This window comes from Tamandua tetradactyla, chromosome 16, assembly GCF_023851605.1.
Source record: "Tamandua tetradactyla isolate mTamTet1 chromosome 16, mTamTet1.pri, whole genome shotgun sequence".
Lineage (NCBI taxonomy): Eukaryota > Metazoa > Chordata > Mammalia > Pilosa > Myrmecophagidae > Tamandua > Tamandua tetradactyla.
Window position 1 is genome coordinate 39,867,305 of NC_135342.1, and position 27,541 is coordinate 39,894,845.

Genomic DNA, 27,541 nt, shown 5'->3' on the forward strand with positions numbered 1-27,541 from the left:
CTGCCCTATGAGTGAGATGTAGAAAGGATAGGCTCCAATATTCTTCACTTGCTACACCAGTAGTAGAGACTCCATTGTATAGGTAGGGAATAGGTGGATGAAAGAAAAAGGGCACCCCGTACCTCTTGGCCGCATTCATCATGAATTAAACCTCTTCCATGTGGAATTAGAAGAGTGAGAAATGTTGGAAGCTTGCCCTTCTCAGTGAGATACAGTCACCTTGATTGGGATCTGAGGAGAGAGGAAGTTCAATATGCTTGGCCACATCCACTCATCAAGGGGAGCGGGATGGGGGTGGGGGAGTAAGTAGTGGCTCAAATACCATAGAGTCCCATACTTTGTACCAAGTTTTACTGGATTTTCTTGAGTAAGTGTTTATTCATTTTCTATATGTCTTTAGGAAAATTTCCGGAGATTTTCCATGGTTGGATTTCTATAGTTTTCACCAACTTTGCTTATTTTTCTGGGAAGTGGATTCATAGAGCTCCTTATGCTGTCATCTTGGAAAACTTCTGGACTATGTCCTACAAACTAGATCTACACTTCTCTCAGTAAAAACTTCAATTAATGAGAATGTTGATGAACTGTGGACTTTGGGCCTTCTACATGATGCCCGATGAATGCAGGTGGCTGAAGGATATACTGACAGAGAAGTAGATTGGCGAACGATGGTGTATACTTATGAATGAAGGTTGTGTAGCTACAAAAAGGAACAATGTTGTGAAGCATACAATGATGTGAATGAACATGTGAGACATTTGGTGAGACAAAATAAGCCAGAAACAAAAAACAACAATGGTATGGTCACCTTTAGAAAATGCTTATAAGAAAACAGGGGCCTAGATTGTAAGCTTTTAGAACAGACATGTTAAGCCTGGAGTGGTGATTATTATTTCTGGATTTTGAGAGGTGTTTTATATATATAACCTGATATTTAGAGAAAAGAATGAAGCCAAACAGGTTGGGGTTAAAATAATTCAGAACATAGGGGTAAGGAAGACCGCGTCTACATTTGAGAACCACACGTACTTTTTGAGACCGATGGAAGAAAGGTTTATTTGATCTGGAACTGAAATTTTCTGAAGTGCATAATCTAATTCAACCTATCTGTATAGCTCATTTGAACAACTGAAACACAGACAGCACAGAGTAAGAAAGGGGTCCTTTAATCCTGTATAGATTATTGTAATGTCTGGAAACATCCTAGAGTATATTAAGCAGATGATCAAAAAGTATTGTCAAAGTCCCCTGAAGGAGGGAAGAAAGACTATGGAATTATTAAACCTTACCATCAGGGAATCCCCTGATACTGTGTCAAACTTTAGGAACACCCAAATCAATAGGCCATGCCCTTGATCATGAGGTTTACTCTTGTGAAGCTTATGTAGGTAGCATAGAAGCTTAGAATACCTATAGGCACGCTTAAGAGTTACTTCTGGAGGACCTCTGTTGTTTCTCAGATGTGACCTCAGTCTCTCTAAGCCCAATTCTGCAGGTGAAATCATTGCCCTTCCCCCTATGTGGGACATGACATCCAGTGGTGAAAGTCTCCCTGGTGACAATGGGAGATGACTTTCAGGGATGAATCCAGACCTGGCACCATGGGATCAATGATTCCATCTTGACCAAATGGGGGAAAAGAAGCGTAACTAATAAAGTATCAGTGGCAGAGAGAGTTCAGAGTGGAGAGGCTACTCTGCAGGTGGCTCTTATGCAAACTTCAGGCAGAACTTGCTACCTATCATGATCTGCCAATACCCAACCAGGACCATTCCAGCCAATCCTAAAGAATACATAGGGCAATTTATAAGATTCCACAAGGGTTCCAGGCACTAGAGTAACTTTCCAGAAACCTACAACTTCCAGGTGGGTCCCTGGTCCAGACGAGTCCTGAAACCGAGTCCAGCCTCTCAAGAACATCAGATAGTTCCATCCCCCTACCCCATATTAGTGACAGACCCTTCCAATATCAAAAATTTCGAATTGTCATAGCCCAGACAACCCCAATGAGAGGAATGGAAAGTTCAGAGGTGATGGTGGAATTATACATAGCAGATAGGACTTAACAAATGAATCTGAACTCTGAATCATTAAATTGATATCTCTTTTAGTCTCCAATATTTTAGAGCAGTTAGAAGTAAAAGCCCAAAATTGTGAAATTGTAACCCATGTCAAACTCTGAAATATGTTCTACAACTAATTGTGGTAGTGTGCTTTGAAATTTATAGCTTTTTTGTATATGCTATTTTTCACCAAAAAAAGAAGGAAAAAAAATCAATTGTGATGACAAAAAAGTATTTAAGCCCCTAGCCTCCTATATTCTGGAGCAGCCAGAAGGAAAAATATGGCAGGATTGTATTGGAGTTCTTGAAAAACTCTGGGATCTATCCGGTAACCACTTTTTGAAGAGTGCTTTGAAAACTATTGCTTTTTTATTTCTTTGCTTTGTATATGTGTTATACCATACAATAAAAAAAGTTCAAAAAAAAACTTCAATTAAAAATAAAGTCCAAGGGGGTGCAAGGGTAGTTCAGTGGTAGAATTCTTGCCTGCCATGCAGGAGACCAGGGTTCAATTTCAGGCCCATGTACTTACCACCACCACTACCCCCCCCAAAAAAACAAGCAAACAAACAAACAAAAATTTAACAAATGGTGCTGCAATAATGAAATACTCACATGGAAAAAGAATTAAATGTGATGCCTGCCATACGGCATGCAAAAATAATTTCCAGCTTCATGGAAATGGCCATACCACAGCTCAGACTCTTCCTAGACCAGGAGGTCTATCAAAGGGCCATCAGAAGTTTCTATTCCAGAGATTCAGTATAGCATGACAATCTTTTATTTTTAAATAAAAGATATTATTTAAATTATTTTTAATTATTATTTAATTATTTTTATTTTTAAATTTTTTTGCTTTAGTCTCACACATACGTTAAAGTTTTAAAATATGAATTACTACCTATTTTCAACAGCCTGCAGTATTGACATTCCTTTGTTGTTCCTCATTCAAAAACATTTTTAAATTTGTACATTAGTCACTATCATTGTATACTCTAAGCATTCCTAGATTATATCATCTCAGTCTTTATCATCTATCTTTCCTTCTGGTTTCATTTGTTCCCCCAGCTCTCCTCCCTCTATCATTCTCACATTTGGCTTCATTCAATGTACTAGCATTATTGTATTACAATTAGGTAGTATTGTGCCATCCATTTCTGAATTTTTACAATCAGTCCTTGTTCTAGTTTGCTAGCTGCCGGAATGCAATATACCAGAAATGGGACAGCTTTTAAAAAGAGGAATTTAATTAGTTGCTCATTTACATTTCTAAGGATGAGAAAATGTCCCAATTAAAACAAGTCTATAGAAATGTCCAATCAAAGGTATCCAGGCAAAGATACCTTGGTTCAAGAAGGCCAATGAAGTTTAGGGTTTCTCTATCAAGTGGAATGGCACACAGCAAACACAGTCAGAGTTTCTCTCTCATCTGGAAAGGCACATGGTGAACACGGTCAGGGTTCCTCTCTCATCTGGAAGTGCATATGGCAAACGCTGCACCATCTGCTAGCTTCTTCTCCTGGCTTCCTGTTTCATGAAGCTCCCCGAGAGGCGTTTTCCTTCTTCATCTCCAAAGGTCGCTGGCTTGTGGGCTCTCTGCTTCTCGTGGCTATGTTATTGTTCTCTGCTCTCTCTGAATCTCTCATTCTCCAAAATGTTTCCTCTTTTATAGGACTCCAGAAACTAATCAAGACCCACCCAAATGGGTGGATACATGTCATCACCTAATCTATCTTAACAACCACTCTTAATTAAATCACATCTCCAGGGAGATGATCTGATTACAGTTTCAAACATACAGTATTGAATAGGGATTATTCTGCCTTTATGAAATAGGATTTAGATTAAAATATGGCTTTTCTAGGGGACATACCTCCTTTCACACCAGCACAGTCGTGTCGCACAATCTGTATCCCTTCAGCTCCAATTACCCAATATCTACCCTATTTCTATCTCATAATGGTCCAAGTTCATTCTCTGTTAGTTCATATCAGTGAGACCATACAGTATTTGTTCTTTATTTCTGGCTAATCTCACTCAGCATAATGTCCTTAAATTCCATCCATATTATTACATACTTCATAACTTTATTCTGTCTTACAGCTGCATAATATTCCATTGTATGTATATACATCTTGTATATCTTGTTTAGCCATTATCTCTTGATGGACATTTTGGCTGCTTCCATCTCTTGGCAATTGTAAATAATGCTGCTATAAACATTGGTGTGCAAATGTCCATTTGTGTCTTTGCCAGCATGGCAATCTTACTCAAGGCATTTATAACATCATGCTATAAAAAATACATGAAAATAATTAAAACACTATTTTTACATATTTGTGAAATGTGATTGATGCTTTTTATATAAAGTTTACTCCAAATATTTCCATAATATTTGAGTATTAATAAAATAACTTGATGGAGCATGCAGATACTAAATGGTAACACAGGAAGTTTTACAAATCACTCTTTCCACTAGAAAAATGAAAAATTAACCAGGTGGTAACTTTGGAACAAGAATGAGCATTTAAAACAATTACAGGAGTGCCAGAAAAGAGCAAGAGGCTACCAAGAGTTCAGCTTTTGTAAGTAGAAATATGAACCAGTAACCAGTTCCTATTGCTCAGCCACAGGGCAGCAGTTGGGGAAATGGCTGCAGCTGCGACAATTTGGTCTGGATTTTGAGAGTGACTGTCTAGGGAGAAGGTAAGCAGAGGAAGCCTCCTGCTCTAAAACTTGGAGTTGAAAGTTGAGCTAAGTGTGGGTATCCCTGAGGGGCCACCATGGAAGAACTGACTTCAGTATCAGCCTTCTGGATAGCAGCACTTCCAGGATTCCACCAGCATCCACCTGGATATAAAGAACTAGTGCACCTTCTTTGGCTGTTTTTTGTTTTTCTTTCTTCTTCTTGGTGTGGACATTTCCAAGTCTGGCAGATCCCTAAAGACCCAGCGTAGACTCTAGCCTTAATTTCAGCCCTCTCCATAGCAATGGCTTCTGGCCCCACACCAGCATCTGCAGGACTTGAAAACCCATTGCATTTTTTCATTCATCAGGTTTCTTCTTTCTCTTTCTAGTGTTGCTTGGTCTGGTGGATCCCTGAGGGCCCAGCACAGACACTAGCCTTAGTTAATCTCAGAAGTAATGTCTCTTGGCCTTATACTAGCATCTATAGGGAAATAAAGAGCCAGTATAGCTTTTTTTTTTTTTTTGATGGGGGGTGGGGTTTGAACTTGGGGTCTTGAGAATTGATTGGGTTTCTTTCCCTGTTTTTTTGGGGGGGTTCTGGCAGATCCTTGAAGGAAGAGCAAGGACACTGGCCTAGATTTTGAACTCAACAACAGCAGCTGGATTCCCATTGCCACATAATAAGAGATTCATAGAGGCAGTGACTTCAATGTTTTCTTAGTTTCTTTCTTGTTTTGTGGAGAAGGAGGTGTTTTGTCTGTTAGTATTTTTCCCCTCTCCTTATTTCCTTCCATTTATTTCCTTTTCCCTTCTTATTTTTAGCTTGGTGGACTGAAGAGGAAGAGAGCTAGATTTCCAGAGAGCACAACACAATACTCAGATGGTTCAGTTCACAACAAAAAATTACAAAACATACATGGATACTAGAAAGTATGGCTCAGTCATAGAAAAAAAAGAATTTTACAAAATATTCTGTAGGAAGTGCAGTCTTTGAAATTATTATTCAAGGAGTTAGAAAAACTCCCAAAGATAAGATCAATAAACTAAAGGAAAACTTGGACAAACAGCTAAAGAAAAGCAGAAAAATAACATATGAATGAAAAGAGAATTTTGATAATGAAATAGAAATTATAAAGAAGAATCAAATGGAAATTCTGAAACTCGAAAGTATAAAAACTGAAGTGAAAAATTCAATAGAGGGGTTCAAAAACAGTTCGGAACTGGTAGAAGAAAAGATCCACAAATTTGAAGACAAAGCAATTGAAATTATACAAAGGGTGACATCATCAACATGGTGACATAAACAGCTACTGAATATCTCTCCCCAGAAATTTAACAACAAAAAGGATAATTATGAATTTTTCAGAATTCTGGAGGAAGATAAAGACTGGAGAAGGACCCTACAAATGCCAAATTGGCAAGAGAGAAAAATCAGGTAGGAAACCTCTAAACTAGATTGTCCAGTCCCCTCCCCTCTGTTCTGGTTTGAAACTATTGTGTACCCCCAGAAAAGCCATGTGCTTTAGTCCTCATTCAATATTGCTGGATGGGATCTTTTTAAATTGTTTCCATGGAGATGTGACCCACCCAATTCTGCGTGGGACCATTTGATTAGGTGGTTTCCGTGGAGATATCTCCACCCATTCAGGGTGGTGTCCTTTAATGGAGTCCTTTAAGAAGGAAATATTTTGGAAAAAGCTAGAGAGCCCACACAGCTAGAGATCTTTGGTGATGCAGAGAGAAAATATTTCCCAGGAAGCTGTTTGAAATGAGAAGACAGAGACCCTAGTAGATGCTGGACAGAAGTGTTCTGGACCCATCAGCCTTTCTTGAACCAAGGTATCATTCCCTGGATGCCTTAGTTTGGACATTTTTATGGCCTTAGAACTGTATACTTGCAACTAAATAAATTCCCTTTTTAAAAACCATTCTGTTTCTGGTATATTACATTCTGGCAGCCTTAACAAACTAAAACACCCCCCACTGAGTCTCACACAAAGAGCAGGATGGGCATAGAAACAGCAGCCATGATCCCTCCCACTGGGGACATAGAATATAAATTATCTCACTGCTGTGATATAATTTATTTGGAGACATAGAAAATAAGGATAGGCATTTCAAAGCACAGGTCAATGAGGGATAAAGAGTCTGAGAAACAGTCTTTATTTCCAGTCTTGGCTCCAAAAGCCATCCCCCAATCCCTGAGGGAAACAACAGCAGGTGGACTGATCCCTTCTAGAAGGTCAGCTGAAAACTTGATCAGCTGGGAGAGTCCCTGCCAAAATTAAAGTGGGGCACACAGCCCCACACTGAGCCAGATTTGTGTTGCCAAAGGGTGAGCATAGGATGACCACAGACCCAGCCCTGTCCAGCCAGCTGTAGCCTGGACTACTAGGCAAACAACTTCTGAGGACAATGAAGTTATTGAATAGCACCATCTGGTGGGAAGACCTGAAAGTGTAAGGTAATTTCAGAGAATCTTCAGAAAAATATCTCAGAGCTGTTGGAGCTGGTCTACGCCACCAGCAAGGAAACACACTCCTATTTTGGATGACAAATACAGACAGCCCAACTGTTAAGGCAGTGTCCTAAAACAAACCCAGGTCTTGTGGGCTGACAAAATACAGAGCAAAACTGGGACCCTGCAGGCGGGTCATGGTGGCTCAGTAGGCAAAGTTCTCACCTGCCATGCGGAGACCCAGGTTCAATTCTTGGTGCCTGCCCATGAAAAAAAAAAAAAAAACTGGGACCCTGAAGACTTGTTTTACCAAAAACAGAGACCTTGCTGTGGTGCCCAATGCCAGCCTCCCATCCTGAATGGGGCTACTGTAGGTGTCAGTTTTGGGGAAAAACTGGGGACAGAGTCAATTTGACAAATAGCTGGAGGGAGACACAGAGAACAAAGCCAGCTGACAAAGAGAGAGAGACAGAATGATTTCCAGAATAAACTAAGAAAGAAAATCAGATGCCTCAACACTAGCAGGAAATCGTGACTCATAACAGAAAGCATGATGATATAGCCCAACCAAAGGAACAAACTAACACCTCAACTGAGATACAGAGTGAATCAGCTAAAACAAATCTTCTAAATCAATCCAATGAGTTGAAGGAAAATGTGAGAAAAGAGATGAAGGATATAAAGAAAACACAGGGTGTCTATACATAAGAACTTGAAAGCTTAAAGAAACAAATGACAGAACTTATGGAAATGAAAAACACAATGGAGACATATAATAACAGATTTGAAGAAGCAGAAGAAGGGATTAGTGACCTAGAGGACAGAACATTTGAAATCCTAAACACAAAAGAACATATAGGAAAAAATACTATGAACAACTTTATGCCAACAAGTTAGAAAACTTAAATGAATGGGCAATTTCCTAAAAACACGTGAGCAACCTGCATTACCTCTAGAAGAAACTGAAGACCTCAACACACCAATCTCAAGTAAAGAGACTGAATTGGTCATCAAAAACCTCCCAACAAATAAAAGCCTGGAATCAGATGACTTCACAGGTGAAATCTACCAAGTATTCCAAAAAAAAACTAATACAACTCCTACTCAAACTCTCCCCAAAAAATTGAAGAGGGGAAACTACCTAAATATTCTATGAAGCCAACATCATCCTAATACCAAAGCCAGCAAAGAAATTACAGGAAAAGAAAATATTTTTTTCTTTTCTCTAACGAATACAAATGCAAAAAGAAACTTCAAAAAAATACTTGCAAATCAAATCCAACAGCACATTAAAAGAATTATGCAACATGATCAAGTGGGTTTAGTCTCAGGTAGCATGGTTCAACTCAAGAAAATCAAGTAATGTAATACACCACATTAATATGTCAAAATGGAAAAACCACATGATCATTTCGGTTGATACAGAAAAGACATTTGAAAAAATCCAACATCTTGTCTTGATAAAAATACTTCAAAAGATAAGAATAGAAGGAAACTTCCTCAGCATGATAAAAGGCATATATGAAAAACCCACAGCTAATATCATAGTCAATGATAAAAGACTGAAAGCCTTCCCTCTACACTTAACTTTCTGAGGAACTGCCAAACTGACTTCCACAGAGGCTGCACCATTTAGCGTTCCCAGCAGCAATGAATGAATGTTCCTATTTTTCCACAGATTCTCCCTATTTGTAATTTTCCATTTATTTTAATATAGCCATTCCACTGTGTGTGAAACAATATCATACTATGGATTTGATCTTTAGTTCACTAATGGCTATGATGTTAAGCATCTTTCCATGTGCTTTTTTGGTCTTTTGTATATCTTCTCCAGAGAAATATCTATTCAAGTCTTCTGCCCATTTGTTTGTTTGTATTTCCCTCCATCTCCTCTAAAATACCAGAAAGTAAAAAAGGAATAGTTATATAATGAGTCAGTAATCACAATCTTATCTTCTCAGTTGCCCTTCTCATAAAGACCTTTCCTGACTACCCAATCTAAACTGATTCCACCCCAATATTCTCTAACATTACACCCAGTTTATTTCGTTATAGCATTTTCACAATTTGTAGTGATAAATGTCTTTGTTCACTTGTTTGTTCTCTGTCTTTGCCAGAGGATATTATGTTTTATTCACCAATACTTCCTCAGTGTCTCTGCTGTAGTACCTGGCCGGAGCCCAATTGTTATTTCTTGAGTCAATGAAAGGATGCATGGGAAAAGGATCTATGCTCAAATTCATCCCTTTGGATCCTCTTGTCTTCATTAAAGGGCCAATTCCAGAACAGGATGTTTCTCAGAAATTGGAAGGAATGTGATTTTTGTGTTTCAATTATCACTAAGCTGGCTATATCTATTAAGACTTTAAAATTGGAATGCTTATTAAGATTTCAGCTATCTCAGAAATTACTCGACATTCAGCACAGTTGGGCGAGCTGGTTTATAACCCAGAGGGCCTGACTCAACCTCCCCCACCCCCTCCCCCCAGCCATCACCGCTCTCACACAGACCTTCCTCCTCTGGTTCTAAGGAAAGATCCACATCAGATCATCCATTTAGAGCACAACAACCTCCCTCCTGCTTGCCCTCAGTATGATTTATTTGCATGATAGCAAGCTACCAAGTCAAAGGACTGAAACTCTAATGAGTGCTTTCAGGCAGCAAGATGGGTGTGGGGGCTTGGAAATCATATATCAGCCTCTCCTTAATGTCTAAACTCTTTTCCCCTCCCTGCCAGGGACCTTCTTTTTGAGGGAGCCCCAACTTTCATTCTTCCTTTCAGGACAATCTTGCCCACTGTAGAATGCTGGGAAAGGGCCCCAAATCATTCCACACCAGGTCAGAACTCAGAAAAAGACCAAGGAGAAATTGTTTATTCAGGGCTAAGGTTTCTTCTCTTCTACATTCATCCCATCCAGTCCCATGACTCTAAATTCTGTCTATACCCTGCCAGTCAAAACGTATTCTAAGGACAAGCAGCATTGGCACCACCTGGAGCCTTTCAAAAATACAGATTTTCTGGGCCCAACACAGATCAGAATATGCATTTTAACAAGATCCCCGGATGTGGTGGTTAATTTCAGGTGTCAGTTTGACTAGGTTATGGTGTCCAGTTCTTTGATCAAATGAGCACTGGCCTGATTGTTACTGTGAGAGTATTTCATAGATTAATCTATATTAGGCAATTGGTTGCATCTATGGCCGATTGCATCTATAGTCAACAAAGGAGATTGCAGTGAAAGGAGTCTCCTCATTCCACTGATTGGAAACCTGAAAGGGAGAATTGAGGATTTCAGTTGTCAGAAAGAAGAATTTCTGCCTCTACTCCAGATAGACAGATTCTCCTGGGGAATTCATGGTCATCTTTATTGGGGTTCCCAACTTTAAGTTTCTCCTGGGGAACTCAACATCATCTTCATCAAGTTTCCAACCTGCAGCCTGCCTACCCTATGGATTTAGACTTACCAATCCCCACAGTCATGTGGGCCAATTCCTAAAAACACTCTGGAGAATCCTGACTTAATACACTAGGTGACTCACAAGCACATTGAAGTTTGAGAAGTGTTGCTCCACAACTGATGATTCCCAAATTACCTTATGTCCAAACATATCTCCCAGCCACCCTCCAACTCCTCACTTTACATCTTCTCTTGGATGTCCACCACTTATCTGAAACCTAGCATGTCCAAAACTAACTCTTCATTGTCCCTTCCCCAAATTTTCTTCTCCCCCAACCTTCCTCATTCTGATAAGTGGTAACTCCACTTATCCAGTTGCTCACACACCAACAATTCTGGCATCATCTTTGAGCACTTCCTCTTACTCTCCACATCCAGTCTCCCACCAATTCCTGTCAAATATATCATGATCTCATCCACTGCTCACCCACTCCCCCACTACCATCCTGTCTAAGACACCATCATCTCTCACTTTAAGTAATAAAATAGTTCCACATTTTTATTTCCAGTTCTGCTTCAATGACAGCTAGAGGGATCAACTTAAAATGCAAGTGAGAGACTTTGTTAAAAAGGTGAAGAGACAGCCAACTCAATGGGAGAAAATATTTGGAAATCACATATCAGACAAAGGTTTGATTTCTTGTATATACAAAGAAATCATACAACTCAACAACAAAAGAACATACAACCCAATTATAAAATGGGCTAAAGATATGACTAGGCATTTTTCTGAAGAACAAATACAGGTGGCTCAAAAGCACATGAAGAGATGCTCATTTTCATTGGCTATAAGGGAAATGCAGTCAAGACCACAATGAGATACCACCTCACACCTATGAGAATGGTTGCTATTAAACAAACAGGAAACAAATAAATGTTAGAGAGGATGTGGAGAAACTGGGACACTTATGCACTGCTGGTGGGTATGTATAATTGTGCAGACACTATGGAAGACTGTTTGGCGGTTTCTTAGGAAACTAAATATTGAGTTGCTCTATGACCCAGCAATAACACTACTTGATATATACCCAGAACAGCTGAAAGCAATGACACAAACAGACATGTGCACACCGATGTTCACAGCAGCATTATTCACAATCGCCAAAAGATGGAAACAAGCCAAATGCACATCAACAGATAAGGGAATCAGCAAAATGTGGTATATACTTATGATGGAATATTATGCAGTAGCAAGACAAAATGATGTCCTGAAGCATATGACAAGATGGATGAGCCTTGAGGACATAATGCTGAGTGAAATTAGCGAGACACAAAAGGACGGATACTGTATGGTTCCACTTTTATGACCAGCATAAGGATATAATCAGAGACTTATAATACAGAATGTAGGGGACTTAGAGATACATAGAAACTAGAGATCGGTGAGCCATTAGCAAATGAGGTTGCATTCCAATGTAAGGGAATAGAGAGGAGAGAAGGTGATTCTTTAGTGAGTCTAGAAGTAATATTACCATATTGAAGATGAACAAGATTGAAAGGGGTTGTATAAACCTATGCGTCCCATGGATTCACACTAGAAATATGAATGAGTTCTCATAAGAATTACTTCAAAGATATGATTCCTGTTTAAGAAGTGTTTAAGTCCAGGGTACAGGGGGTAAACCCCTATTGCATGCTATGAGTTATGTTGAAAAGTAAACCATCAGCACTACCACAGCAACAGCAGAGGTAAATAATGGGTGAGGGACAAGAGTTAAGAGGAGGCTTAGATTTCCTATTCGGCGAGGGTGTGTTTGTTGATTTTCTGTCTCCTGGGAACAATGATGTTATCTAAAATTGAGAATGTTGATGGTCTGTGGACTTTGGTCCTTCTACATGATGCCTGATGAATGCAGGTGGCTGAAGGATGTACTGACAGAGAAGTAGATTGGCGAACGATGGTGTATATTTATGAACAAAGGTTGTGCAGCTACAAAAAAGAAACAATGTCGTGAGGAATGCAATGATATGAATGAACATGTGGGACATTTGGTGAGACAAAATAAGCCAGAAACAAAAAAAACAACATGGTCACCTTTGTTGTATGGTCACCTTTAGAAAATGCTTATAAGAAAACAGGGGCCTACATTATAAGCTTTTATAGTAGACACATTAAGTCCGGAGTAGTGATTATTGTTTCTGGATTTTGAGAGGCTGTTTTATATATGTGACCTGATATTTAGAGATAAGAATGAAGCCGAACAGGTTGGGGTTAAAGTAATTCAGAACATAGGGGTAAGGAAGATAGTTTCTAAATTTTAGAACCACACGTACTCTTTGAGACCAATGGAAGCAAGGTTTATTTGATCTGGAACTGAAATCTTCTATAGTGCATAATCTAACTCAACCTATCTGTATAGCTCATTTCAGCAATTGAAACACAGGATGCACAGAATAAGAAAGAGATCCTTTAACCCTGTATAGATTATTGTAATACCTGGAAACATCCTAGAGTATATTAAGCAGATAGTCAAAAAGTATTGGCAAAATCCCCTGAGGGAGGTGAGAAAGACTATGGAACTATGTAACCTTACCATCAGGGAATCCCCTGATACTGTGTCAAACTTTAGGGATATCCAAATCAATAGGCCATGCCCTCAATTATGAGGCTTACTCTTGTGAATCTTATGTAGGTAGCATAGAAGCTTAGACTACCTATAGGCATGCCTAAGAGTTACTTCTGGAGGACCTCTGTTGTTGCTCAGATGTGGCTTCAGTCTCTCTAAGCCCAATTCTGCAAGTGAAATCATTGCCTTCCCCCCTAGGTGGAACATGACATCCAGGGGTGAAAGTCTCCCTCGCGACATGGTTGATGACTTCCAGGGATGAATCCAGACTTGGCACTGTGGGATCAACAATTCCATGCTGACCATAAAGGGGAAAAGAAGTGTAATTAATAAAGTATCAGTGGCAGAGAGAGTCAAATAGAGTTGGTAGGCTACTCTGGAGGTTGCTCTTACACAAGCTTCAGATAGACCTTGCTACCTGAAGGTTGTGTTGGCACAAACTGCCAATCCACAACAGGAACATTCCAGCCAATCCTAAAGAATACATAGGGCAACTTATAAGATTCCACAAGGGGTCCAGGCACTAGAATAACTTTCCAGAACCTACAACCTCCAGATGGGTCCCTGGTCCAGATAAGTACTGAAATCAGTACTTATCAGATAAAAGAATATCAGATAGTTTCATTTTCCTACCCCATATTAGTGACAGAACCTTCCAATATAAAAATTTAGAATTGCCATAGTCCAAACACCCCTAAAGATAGGTATGGAAAGATCAAAGGTGATGGTGGAATTATACATAGCAGATAGGACTTAACAAATGAATATGAATGCTGAATCATTAAATTGACATCTCTTTTAAGTCTCAGTATTTTAGAGCAGCTAGAAGTAAAAACCTAAAATTGTGTAATTATAACCCATGTCAAAGTCTGAAATATGTTTTACAACTAATTGTGGTGGTGTGCTTTGAAATTTATAGCTTTTTTGTATATATGCTATTTTTCACACACACAAAAAGAAGTCAATTGTGATGATAAAAAAGTATTTAAACCCCTAGCCTCCTATATTCTGGAGCAGATATAAGGAAAAATATGAGAGGATCATATGATAGCCCATAACAAACTCTGGGATCTATCCTGTAACCACTTTTTGAAGAGTGCTTTGAAAACTGTTGCTTTTTTATTTCTTTGCTTTGTATATATGTTATACTATACAATAAAAAAAAGTTTAAAAAATGCAAGTGAGAGCATTTAAGGTCCTCTGCTCAGGATTTCCAATGGTTCTGTCACACTCAGTGTCAATCACAGACTTAGCGGTGGCCTCCAGGGCCTGGCATCATCTGAGCACTTCCCGTACCTTCCCACAAGTCACCGCCCACTCCCCACAGCTCACAGTTCTCTGGTCAAACCCATCACTTCCTGTTGCTTGAACCCATAGACACACTGCTTCCCAGTGTCAGTGTGGCCCATTCCTTGCTTCATTCCACTCAAGTGTTTTCTCAGAGTGGTTTTCCCCGAACAACTCCCCTAAAATTGGATCCCTACTTTCTCTCCCCCTTCCCTGATTTTTTTTCTTCATAGCAATTATTGTAACCAAGAAATCAGGATTTAAGGGATGATTTTGATTACTGAATCACTCTATAAATATGTTTTTGCTTTCTGGCATATTGGAGTAGACAGGGAAATACCTGAAATCTCTGAATTGTAATCCAGCTGCTGCCTTGATCTCTGATAATGATTGTACAGCCCTTATCTTCTGCCCCTGTGATTGTAAAAACCTTGTGACTAACCTTCATCTGTACCTCGGTATCCAGTTTTTCAACTTTAGAGTCTTGTAATCACTAAGGATAACCCCTAATGACTGTTAATGAAGGGTCTTGAATCCACCCAGAACTAATCCACCCAAGTCCCAAGTTATCTTGATGACCGAAACTGGATTTAACCTAAGTGGGCCCCCCTGACATGCTCAGTAGCCTAGACTTTAACCCACAAGTCACCTATACCCCGTTCTGCCATTTTTTCATACACTTGGTGACTAAGCATGGAATCAGTCTGCACATGCTCAATAATTAGATCACCTGTAATTGCATCATCTGGAACCACTGTACTCAATATCCTAAACCCTGCCCACCTTTCTCTAATAAAACTACCTGAATTACTGCAGTTCGGGGAGAGAGTTTTTGGGTCATTAGGCTGTCTACTCTCCTACTACACATGTAGTAATAAACTCTTTCTTTCTTTGAAACCCTGGTGTCTCAGGAACTGGTTATTAATCACGTCAAGCAAAATAATTCATGGCCTTTGTCTGGTGACATTATTACCATATGACATTTTCCATATTTATTTTGTGATTATTTTCTGTCCCTTCAACTAGAATGAAGTCTCCATGAGGACAGGGGCTTTGTGTTTTCACTGCTGTCACTTGAGAACCTAGCCTTATGTCTGACATTCAGCAGACACTCAATAAATACTTGTTGAATGAATGAATTCAACTGCTCAGTATATACACCCCATCCCACCTCCCAAAGAAAGTCCTGCCATTTTCCTAAATCGGCCAGTAATCACTTACCACTCAACAAAAGATTGTGGGCTTCTCTTGTGTTCATAGCAGAGGGGGGAAATGGAGGGGAGAGAGGAAGAAATAGAGAAACAGGGCAGTGAGTTTGTCCTAAGGAGCCCACGATCCAATGGGCCAGAGAAGCAAGGTACCGAGTGGGAGAAAGAAGGTGGGAAGGTTTCAGAAAGGCAAGGCAGAGCATGGAGCTTGTTCACAGGAAGGAACAGCCATGACAGACTAAGGATCAGAGGAAACTTGGACAAGATTACATTGAGGGCAGTCTTTAACATCAGATAAGACAGAGACATATGAAGATGGGGCAGGGAAGTTATCCAGGCCAAGGGAGTCTGGAATAACATTGACTTCCAGAAACGATGTCCACTTTTCCCAGCATGTAAGTGATACATATTGCATATCCTACCTGACTGAGGATTGACCTCACCACCTGCTAAGGCTACCTTCTTAGGCATCTCTCCCCATATCTCCTTGGAAGCATATCGACCTGCTATAACCTTGAATGCTGCCCATCCCGGTGCAACTTGTTTTGAGAAAAGAACACATACCAAGATGTTTTTCCGAAGCTTGAACATAAGCCTCTGATATTCAGCCATTTTTGGTTCCTAACCAGATATAATCTGTAGAGAGGTTGCTACAGGCATAGACATACTCAAGTGAACTTCTTGCCAGTCTTGCTGTCCATTGTGAGGCAGCTGCAGCTCTCTGTAAAAGTTCCCCTAATAAATGCTTTTGGACTGATCACCCTGGTGCTTAGTTCCGCTTTCTTCAGAGTGCTTCTTTGCAACTTCAGCCAACCCTATTGTAGAGTGGTTTGAGTTTGTTTCAGGCTGAATCTTCTGTTTCTTCTTTCAGGGCAAGTTCTGCTGCTGGTTCAGTGGAACTCAAAGTATACCCAGCCATGTCCCAGGCCCCTGTGCATTCTCTCCCTAAGGGTCCCTCTGAGCTCAGATTCAACCCAACTGCCTGTCCTTGGATTCTCACAATGGCCCAAGATTCCAGCAGGCAGAGCCTGGATCCACCTCCCCACTGCTGAAGAGACCCACACAGCATCTGGAAAGGAGAATAGCAGAGGTACTACTTCACCTTCCTTGAACTCAGTTGCAACAAATCCCGCTGCGCTGGCCCACACCTGATGTGGACAGAGAAGCTATGAGCATTGTGTATAATCTGATGCCCCAAAGAAGGACAAGATTCTCAGGAAACATCTTATTTGAAGGCAAGTGTATTTTTCATTGAATTTTCATTTCATTACTTTAGGTAGTTGGAACTGATAGAGATGGAAAGTAAAATAAAGGAATTAAAATGTTAGAATTTATGTGTGGTCCCAATTAAAGTGACTAACACACCCCCGGTTTTTGTTTCACATTCTCCTGAGCTCAGAGTCACCTTTTCCCGGACACCAGCCCTGTCTACTTCAATATGTATAAGCTATTCTCCTTCTCTTTGCAAATCCCCCCATCTGTTAAGACACAGGACAAGTTCCACATCCTCCAGAGAGTCTTCCTTGCAATCTCCCCACTGAATATTTTGTAGTCGTCATTAAATCTACCTCTAGATCGTATTATTTGATGAAATAAAAAAATAACATATCAAATAACAAGATCTAGAAACTTTTCCCAACATTTTTTTTGTAACTGTGTTTCAGTACACTTTCTATCCTTTGCAATCCTATGTATGTTATTTTATGCATCTAAAACAGCCATCATGGTGGCTGTGGAGGAAGTGCCTTCCTCCTCCAGGAATTGTAATCTTCCTCCTTCCTGCTGGAAAACACTTTCAAGAAGGGCCCTACGTGTAGGGAGCCCTGCTTACAGCAGATGTGAAGATCCAGCCTCTCATCAGGCACCATTACAGGGAGTAGGAGTTTATCAGATGAAAATAAATCTGTGGGTTCAGCCAGTTTGGGCCCTGACCAGACCCAGTCTCCCACTGGATTTAATGGTGACTCCAGGGTCATCACCACTGTGTGTTCGATGGCTAGGTGGGGCTGGGAGAGGTAGATGCAAATCCTGTCTCTGCCACTTCCTAGTTAGGTGACCTTGGAAAAGTCACTTGCCTTGCCTCTACTTTCTCAATCATGATGTGGAGATAATAAGAGTACTCTTGTGGGATTGTCAGGAGATATAAACACATTAATAGGTATAGATCAATAGAAAAAAGGCTGGTAAATAGTAAGTAATACAGCGGTGCCTCTTTCATTGCTGCTATTACTAGCCTTAACTCACCTTTCACTGCTTGAGTGACCAGGGCACTTTAATCAGCCTCTCCTGTAAAATACAGTCATGACCTCAGAGGGGTTTGGTGCAAAGTAAGCACTCAATAATTATCTCCCATTGTCATTTATACCACAATTTTCAGTTGCAGGTTGTCATGGTCAGGTTCGTGTGTCAACTTGGCCAAGTGGTGGTACCTGTTTGTCTGATTGGGCAAGTGCTGGCCTGTCTGTTGCAATGAGGACATTTCATAGAATTAAATTATGATCATGTCAGCTGCATCCACAGCTAATTCCATTTGTAATCAGCCAAAGGGGAGTGTCTTCTGCAATGAGTGATGCTTAATCTAATAGCTGGAAGCCTTTTAAGGAGGATTCAGAAGAGAAAGTCTCTCTTCCTGCTTCGGCTGGTGAGCCTCTCCTGTGGAGTTTATCCAGACCCTCCATCAGAATCGTTGGCTTCACAGCCTACCCTGTGGATTTTGGACTCTGCGTTCCCATGAAACACTTTTATAAATTTTATATTTTTGAGTGTTTCCTATTGATTCTGTTTCTCTAGAGAACCCTAACTAATACACAGGTATAGGGATGAAATGAAAAATTAGTCAATACATCAATTTGAAAGAAGATTCCAGTCACAGGGCACAACACTGTGATGCTGGTGCTGGTGTTCTGGTCAATAACGTCATTGCCGAGACCCATGACCCCAGGTCCATGTGCCATGGTTTCATTTGTGATGTATCCAAGTCTATCTGCTAATGGGGATTGGGATAATGGTCTAATCCAGAACTAGCCTAGCACATGGTACATGAGTCCTGTTATACCCAGACCAACCAACCAATTTCTTGCCTATTCCAGTCTCATCCATCCTTTCAGGCCTAGTGCCAACCCCTCCAGGAAGCCCTGTCTGGCTACTCCAGGTTCAGGGATTCCTCCTTGCTCTAAACTTCTTGGCCCTGGCAGCCCACACCTCAGCACTGGGCCTCTCACTGACTCCTGAACCAATCATGAAGCATCTTGGGGGCAGAACAACAGCTACTCTACCCCTCTTGCATCATTAATATCTTCTGGCACAGAGTGCTAAAAAGGCACTGATAAATAACTCATTCTTGATTAACTGATCAGTTGCTGAAATGGAGGTCAAGAAGAATAGTAAAGAGAGCTTTACCAGTGATCAATAGTCTCAAAGATATTGTCATCATACAGCATCTAACTCTTGTGTATCTGGCTTACTGATGCAACATTATGCATTTAATCTCCATATATTAAAAAAATGGACACATCTCAAAAACACTGTTCAATTAAAATGACAGTTGCAGAATATATACTAAAACTACTGAAGGAGTCTTTAATGCTGCTTTCCAAATACTGCCAACTATTATAGTTGTCATAGGTATATAATTCCACACTCCCTTGGAGTTAGGGGAGGCCATTGGACTTGGCCTGGCCAACTAAGTATGAAAACAAGCGACCTCTGGGTGGGGACATTAATAGACAGTGCACGGTTCATCATTTTTTCTTCTTCTTCTTTTTGGTTTCCTTCATTCTGACTCGCTGAAAAGAGCCCTATTGCAGAAGCTTGAGAAACACGAGTTGGGGTGGGCCAAGGTGGCTCAGTGGCAGAGTTTTCACCTGATATGCCAGAGACTTAGGTTCAATTCCTGGTGCCTGCCCATGAAGAAAAAACAGACAGACAAACAAAAGCATACAAGAAACATGAGTTGGGGTGAGAAATAAATGTTCATTGTGGTAAGCCCATGAGATTCTGGAATTGTTTGTTACTGCAGCAGAGCCTGGCCCATACCTGATCCACACCACCCACCACCACCAACAATAATAGATAGGTTTTCCATACACGCACTATATCTTTAAATATCTTTAATAAGTCAAACTTACATAATACTGGCAGCAAGGTGAAGCATAGTGAAGCCTGATATTAGGGGTGGTGGTCAAAAGGGACTTTATCTTAATATTCAATGATGTTCTTTTAAAAAAATAGAATGGATCATACCTCCTTTTATATTAAAACAAATTATAAGACTATCAATGGGGTGATTTGCCCCCTCCTATCTCCACTGCATCCCTTCTTTGAACAACAGCCAGTAACTGCAGCCACAGGGGAAAGGCTGCATCTGGTTCAGTTAACTCGCTCAGCACCGGAGGCTCTGTTCAGGCACCTGCAACAGGCAGACCCAGTTAGCCACAGCAGTGAGTAGAGTTCTTTATCCAAAATATGAAGGCCAAAAGACCACCTTGCTATTGGAGATAATGGCGTTACCTCTGTCTAGTCCCTGGGACTAGAATCATGAGCATGATTCTTGCTGGACATGGTATCAGGCACTATGATGGGTGTATATATTCTCTCTACTTGGTTTCTCTTTGGGGACTCTTTGGGGACTCCGCCACCCCACCTCCTCCCACTCCCTGTTCAGTCCACCTAGCTTGGGTAGAGCTTTCCTCATTCTCCCCACCACAACGGTGGGCACACAAACCGGACCAATCAGGGAACTGAAAATCCCTGGCCTCCGAGATTGGTTCAGGGATGGGCACATAGTCAGAATTCTCTCCAGTACTTTTGCTGGAACTATGCAGAAAGTGGAGTTCTCTTTTCACTGGAACCACCAGACCATGGCAGAGTCTGCTTAGATGAGAAGAGAACACATAAGAAAGCAGAGCCAAGAACTGAAGAAAAAGAGGTTATTAATTGAACCTCTGGATCCACCTTTGCCTAACATGCAGAGACACACACACACACATGCACACACACATACACATGGACTTGCCAATTCCATGAGTCAACAAATATCATTTTTTTTATTGTTTAACTTGGTTTCTGTCACTTGCAAACAAAGTGTGTTAGTTAGATTCAGTTGTCAACTTGGCCAGGTGAGCTACCTAGTCTTGTTGCTGCGGCCATAAGCCAATGGTACGTGAACCTCATCTGTTGCTAATTACATCTGCAGTTGGCTAGGAGGCGTGTCTGCTGCAATGAGTGACGTTTGACTTAATTGGCTGGTGCTTAAATGAGAGATCGCAATGTAGCACAGCCAAGCAGCTCAGCATTCCTCATCTCAGCACTTGCAGCTCAGCCCAGGCCTTTGGAGATGCAGAAAGTCACCCCAAGGAAAGTTGTTGGAACCCAGGAGCCTGGAGAGAAGACCAGCAGAGACCATCCTGTGCCTTCCACGTAAGAAAGAACCTCAGTGGAAAGTTAGCTGCCTTTCCTCTGAAGAACCAACAAAATAAATCCCCTTTTATTAAAAGCCAATCCGTCTCTGGTGTGTTGCATTCCGGCAGCTAGCAAACTAGAACACAAAGAGATCCACATGACTCCTTCCTTTTCAAGGCTCTTTCACATAGAGTTCATGTGGTCCTTATACCATCACTATAGAAGGGATGGAACTTATATTCCTCCACCTATTTTTCAGAGGAGGAAACTGAGGTCCAGAGAAAAGAGCAACTTGCTCAGAGCCCTACAACAGTTAGTGACATTGACAGGGCAGACACCAACATCTTGATTCCTTCTTGCTCTGAGTCCCAATATATCCCTCTGTTGCTCAGCAAAGAGCTATGTGGCTGGAGGGTGGTAAGTAGGGACAGACGCAGCTTCCTCTTATTAATCTCTCCAATCCTGAGGCTTTGAGTTCATGGATACAATTAGAACAGTTCATTTCCCTGTAATCCAGTCTCCGCTGTTAATCAGTAGGTCATTAACCTTCACTCTGCTAACATGCCCCCATCTAATTCAATCCAGCCTATTACCAAGATGATCCCAATCTCCTTCTTCTAGGAAGGACTGTAGGGTGGCCGGCCTACTGGGAAAGGGAGAGAGGTTCTGGACATTTCTCTGGCTTTCAGTTGGCTCTGTCTGATCTCAAGAAAATAACACTCAGACAAGTAACATCCACTTCCTAGGCTTCAGTTTCCCAACTGTTAGATGAAGTTTGGACTTCATGCTCATTTAATGCCCATTTAAATGAAGTTAAATGAGCGTTTTGTAAATTCAACTCAAGAGAAGTTCCAGGAATGGGAAAGGGGTGTGGGACTTTGCCCCCTTCCTATTTCTTCTTCAACCTGAGCAGTTAGACTTTTGCTTTTTAATTTTTGCTTTTAATTTCATAAGAAACATATAGATACAATCCTGTTATAAAATATTCAGTCAAAAAAGTTAAGTTCCTTTGGCCACCTCTCCTAATTCTAGCCCTCTCTTTCCCCTTCCTTCTATCCCCAGGTGATTTATGAGCTTGGATTTATTCTTCCAGTTTTTTTATGCTTATTTACATATGCGCTTAGAAAGTGGATGGTACTTGTTGTATGTCTGTGTGTGTGTTCTTTACATTTTTAAAATAAATAGTGACTTCAATAATTCACTCTTCAGTTGCTATTTTAGCAATATATCTTCGAGATAGTTCATCTTAGTATCTTTCTTTTTAACTAATACAAGTCTCTACATTGTGAAAAGATCTAACAGAAATCAATAAAACATTTTTCATTACCCTGTAGTGGTTTTGTTTTCTTTCATGATTTTCCAAACCAGAAAATCACATGGAATTAATTACATTAAAGGATTTGGATAATAAAAGGAATCACTTGTTCAAGGTGAATGTTATTATAATATATTTTACTCAGAAGTAAAATGTTGTCTGACTTTTATGTGTGTGTCTCAAAAATGTCAAAAGGAAAAAGAAACAAGCGGAGTTTTTACTCATCCCTAGAAGACAATGTCCACCTCGATGGAACAGGCTCATTTGCTTTCCATCAGCTCTGTAAGGTTTTTCCTGTTTATGCCACAATTCACTGGTCTCTTATTTCCCATGTGACTAGGCAACATGGCTGGTGCCTCTCTGCCTTAGTTTCCTTGAATGCTCAAGCACATACTGTGCAATAGGTATTTATTAGCTCATGGTTTTGAGGCTGGAAAAATCTGAATTGAGACATCATTAAGGTGAAGCTTGCTCCATGAAGACTGACGTTATAGGGCTGGCTACCAGTGATCCTTGGTCCTGGGCTCTCCTGTCACATGGCAATGAACATGGTGGGTTTTCATAGCCTCTGCCTTCTCTTCTGGGTTGTTTGCCTTCAGTTTCTGGCATCTTGTGGCTTTCTCTCTCTGTGTCTGAATTTCAGCAATGATCCATCCTAATTGGGTTGGGCCACAACCTTAACTGAAGTTACCTCTTCAAAAGGTCCTACCTACAGTGGGTTCACTCCCACAGGAATGGATTAAGTTTAAGAACATGTTTTTCTGGGGTACACTGTTCCACATCGCCACTCTGTTCTACCACTTTAGCTGGCTCTGGCTGAGATTTTTCAGGTAAGAAGACGAGTGGAAGCATTACAGAACAGGGTCTCTCATTGGTTGGACGACTGGTGGCCAAAACTGCAACATTTTCCTAAATCTAGAAACAAGGCTAAACCTGAGCCACATTATAGAATCTGGGGTGACAATTAGGAAAGAAGAAGATGAGAGAATATGTATCCTCTTGTGTTGTGTATGTCTGAACCAAGTTACTGAAATTGTCTCTAGACAGCCCAAATCAACCTCTTCTGCTATTTGCAGCACTAAGTGAAGCAAACATCAGCAACAACAAAAAATAATAATGGGGAACTTGCCCTATGCATCTCTTCTCTTGGTTTCTTCTTATTTGTAAACTTTAATATAAAGGTATAATCACAGGCTTAAAAATTAATATTGCAAGCATGCAGGGTACCTTACAGAACTGAAGAAAAGTTTAAAAAAAAAAAAAAGTTTTCAAGGGATTGGTCTCCTTTAGTGAACACCGTTACCAGGAAGGAAAACGCATGTTGCAGAGGGAAAAGCAGCAATGCGCACTCTACTAATCACCCATTTCACAAATACTGAGTGATTCAGTGACCAGTGGAGGTGGGACAGAGGAAGAAAAAGAAAAAGGCAAAGAGGAGGAAGGAAAGGAAGAGGAGGGGAGGGGGAGAATGAGAAGAAAAAGAAGGAGGAGTAAGAGGAAGTAGAGGGGACCAGTAGGAGGGAAGGATCCTATGGAGGGAAGGAGGAGGAAGAGGAATTAAAGGAAGAAGGAAGAGGAGAGAGGATAGAGAAGAAAGAGGGAGAACTAGGGAAAGAGCTGCATGGACCCTGTGGGCCGCAGTCGGAAGTGCCCTCCTGGCCGTGGAGGCTTCCCTGTTCCATCCCTGGCTCCGTGGTCACCATTCGAGCTGTAAGTAGTCCTGATTGTCAGCCTGGTCTCTGACCAACCACCTTTGGAAGATCTTTCTCCTTCTGGCTATTCCTCTGGCTGTCAGTGGGTTTTGTCTGCTCTTGAGAAGATAGCACTGCAATGTAGTGTCTTAATATTGCTCATGCCTTCAGCCTCTTATCTACAGAGGGTTGGCAAATATTTTTTTAACTTGAAAATAAATGGTATATTCAAAAATCCATAGTTTTCCTTCCTATCTTTTTGGTTTGCAAATATTTAAAAATAATGTTTCATAATTTCAATTATACATTATACAGGTTTTATGACCTGCCTTTTTCACTTATAATTAACATTCCCCAAGTCACTAAAATTCTTAAGAAACATCACTTAATGTCTATAGAATATTCCATCTTTTAAGTACGTTATAATTCATTTAATGCTAATGGTTAAAAGCATGGTATCTCAGAAGGACCAGTGTTCAAATCCCGGGGCTACCATTTACTGAATGACCTTGATCTTATTCTCCATGGGTCTCAGGTTTCTCATCTGTAATGCGGAGTTAATAACAACACCTCCCTCCAAAGTTGTCGGGAGGATTAACTAAGAGGACATGATAAAGCTCTCGGAATGGGGTACAGAGTACCCAATTTTTGCAAATGTAAATGACTCTGTTGTGAAAACCCTAGCACAGGGATTCCTGGAATTGGAATTCCCAGCTATGCCCTCTTTCATGGTTCTCAGTACAGTTTACCACCTTCTGAAAGGGAAGCAACCTCACCCCGCCGCCTCGCAATCAGCAGACTTTCAACTATTAGCAACAAGATCTCTCTGTGTCTCTCTCTCCCTCTCTTCTCTCTTTCTCCCTCCCCTTCTCCCCTCATCTCCTCCTCCACCTCCTTCTTTTTCTTCTTTCTCTCCTCCCCCCTTCTCTTGCCCTCCCTACCTCCTCCCTTTCTCTCTCTCTCTCTCTCTCTCTCTCTCTCTCTCTCTCTCTCTCTCTCTCTCTCTCTCTCTCCCTCTCTCTCTCTCTCTCTCTCTCTCTCCTCTCTCTCTCTCTCTCTCTCTCTCTCTCTCTCTCTCTCTCTCTCTCTCTCCTCTCTCTCTCTCTCTCTCTCTCTCTCTCTCTCTCTCTCTCTCTCTCTCTCTCTCTCTCTCCCTCTCTCTCTCTCTCTCTTTCTCTCTCTTCTTGTTCTCCCATGTTATCCAGACCTCCTTTGATGGGGCCCTACCTCCCAGCCCCCAAGACAGCTCACTCATCTACAATCCCAGAAGAAAACAGCATCTGAGCCCTGATCACAAAAGAGCCCCAGAGATTCAAATACCATTTTTCTTTGGCCACTTGGAGATTGCTTTAACCAGCCTGCATTCAGAGTCTGCATTTTGCTCAACCTGTTATGTTATCTTCATGCTTTCCTCATTTATTCATCCAGATAGAGCAATTTCAGGAGCATTCATTGCCATTTTATGCTATCATTTGAATTTAGGGTTTTTTCCCCCTTTTTTAAAGATATGTATGCCTGCCTGTATGTGTGCCTCTATCAGTGTCTTTTTCAGAGATTTGGTTTTGTTTCTATGGCAACAGAGGGATCTATTGTAAGCAGATACTGAACCCCATTGCATCATAATCTGCTCATCCCCACTATAGTTTCCTCTGACTTTATATTATTATGCTGCTTTTCTTCCTGCATCCTCAATTATGCAGTCAGTACTCATCTCACTGTGACGGGCAGAGAGCACCCAGAATGGCATTCAAAATGGCTTAAGAATAGGCATTTAAAAAAATTATGTCTACCTCAAATGACAAAGTCAAATGCATGTGCCCAATTACCCTTTTATAAATGCAAAGCTCTCAAAGAACAACGTTTCCCTCAATATATTCTCAAGTCATAATTGCCTGTGATTTCCATATTTGACTCCAAATTGGACTAAGAATTTCTAAGCTAACAATAATAATAATAATAATAATAATAAGCTGCTATGTATTAAATACTAACTATGAACTGAACAACGTGCTGTCTTTTTATTGTTATTGGCTGTAATTTAATTTTTTAATAGATAATAAACTACAAGATTACAAATTTTAGAAGTAATAATGTATATGAAGTAAAATTTTTTCTCCCAACTCATCCACCAATTACCATCCACCAATTATGCCTACAAATAACTCATGTTACTTTATTTTTATGCTCCCAGAGGTATTTTATGCATATGCAAGCAAATGTGTATGTGTGTATGATCTGCCTTGCTATTTTCACTTAATATCTCTTGGAAATCATTCCATATTAATTTACAAAGAGCTTTCTTATTCTTTCTATGGCCAGATATTATTCCATTATACATAATGCCATAAATTATTTAAAGATTTCAGCACTCCTGAACATTTTGGGCTATTTCTAATATTTTGACTAATTTTGTGTGATTTTCATTTCCTATGTATACAAGTATCTATCTATGCAGGAAAATTCTTAGAAGTGGAAATGATCGACCAAAGGTGTAACGTCATTTTAAATTTAAATAGATATTGCAAAATTGCCTCCAAAGTTGTTTTACCAGTTTACACACCCACCACCAACATATTTGAGTGCCTATTTAGCTAGCTGTCCGGGGCAAGAGGCCACAGGGACATTTAGCAACACAGCCACTGTTCTGGTTTGCAAACTGCCAGAATGCAATACACCACAAGCAGAACAACTTTTAAAAAGGAGACTTTATTAAGTTGCAAGTTTACAGTTCTAAGGCAGTGAAAATGTCCAGATTAAGGCACCAACAAGATGTTACCTTCACTCAAGAAAGGACGATGACTCTCTCTCTCAGCCAATATGACAAGCAAACTTACTGCCTTCCCCCTCTCTACGTAGGACATGATACCCAGGGGTGTGGACCTTCTGGCAACGTGGGACAGAAATCCTAGAGTGAGCTGGGACTCAGCACCAAGGGATTGAAAAAACCTTCTCGACCAAAAGGGGGAAGAGAGAAATGAGACAAAGTGTCAATGGCTGAGAGATTCCAAACAAAGTCGAGAGAGATGAGACAAAATAAAGTGTCAATGGCTGAGAGATTCCAAACAGAGTTGAGATGTTATCACCTTTTCAGTTAAGGTGTAATGCAGAGGCTGGAGGGAACTGCCTGAAAATGTAAAGCTGTGTTCTGGTAGCCATGTTTCTTGAAGATGATTGTATAATGATATAGCTTTCACAATGTGACTGCGTGATTGTGAAAACCTTGTGTCTGATGCTCCTTTTATCTACCTTATCAAAAGACTAGTAAAGCATATGGATTAAAAATAAATAAATAATAGGGGTAACAAATGTTAAAATAAATTTGGTAGATTGAAATGCTATTGATCAATGAAAGGGAGGGGGAAGGGGTATGGTACATATGAATTTTTTTCTGTTTTCTTTTTATTT

General features: G+C 40.5%; 1 long non-coding RNA gene across 1 annotated transcript; it reads right to left on the reverse strand.

The window, feature by feature from the left end:
- Positions 1 to 19,284: 19,284 nt before the first annotated feature.
- Positions 19,285 to 25,700, reverse strand: LOC143660273 (uncharacterized). The gene is made up of 2 exons (XR_013163909.1): positions 25,457 to 25,700; positions 19,285 to 19,629 (listed from the first exon to the last, which is right to left on the reverse strand). It is a non-coding gene; the product is annotated as an uncharacterized LOC143660273 (long non-coding RNA).
- Positions 25,701 to 27,541: the final 1,841 nt, after the last annotated feature.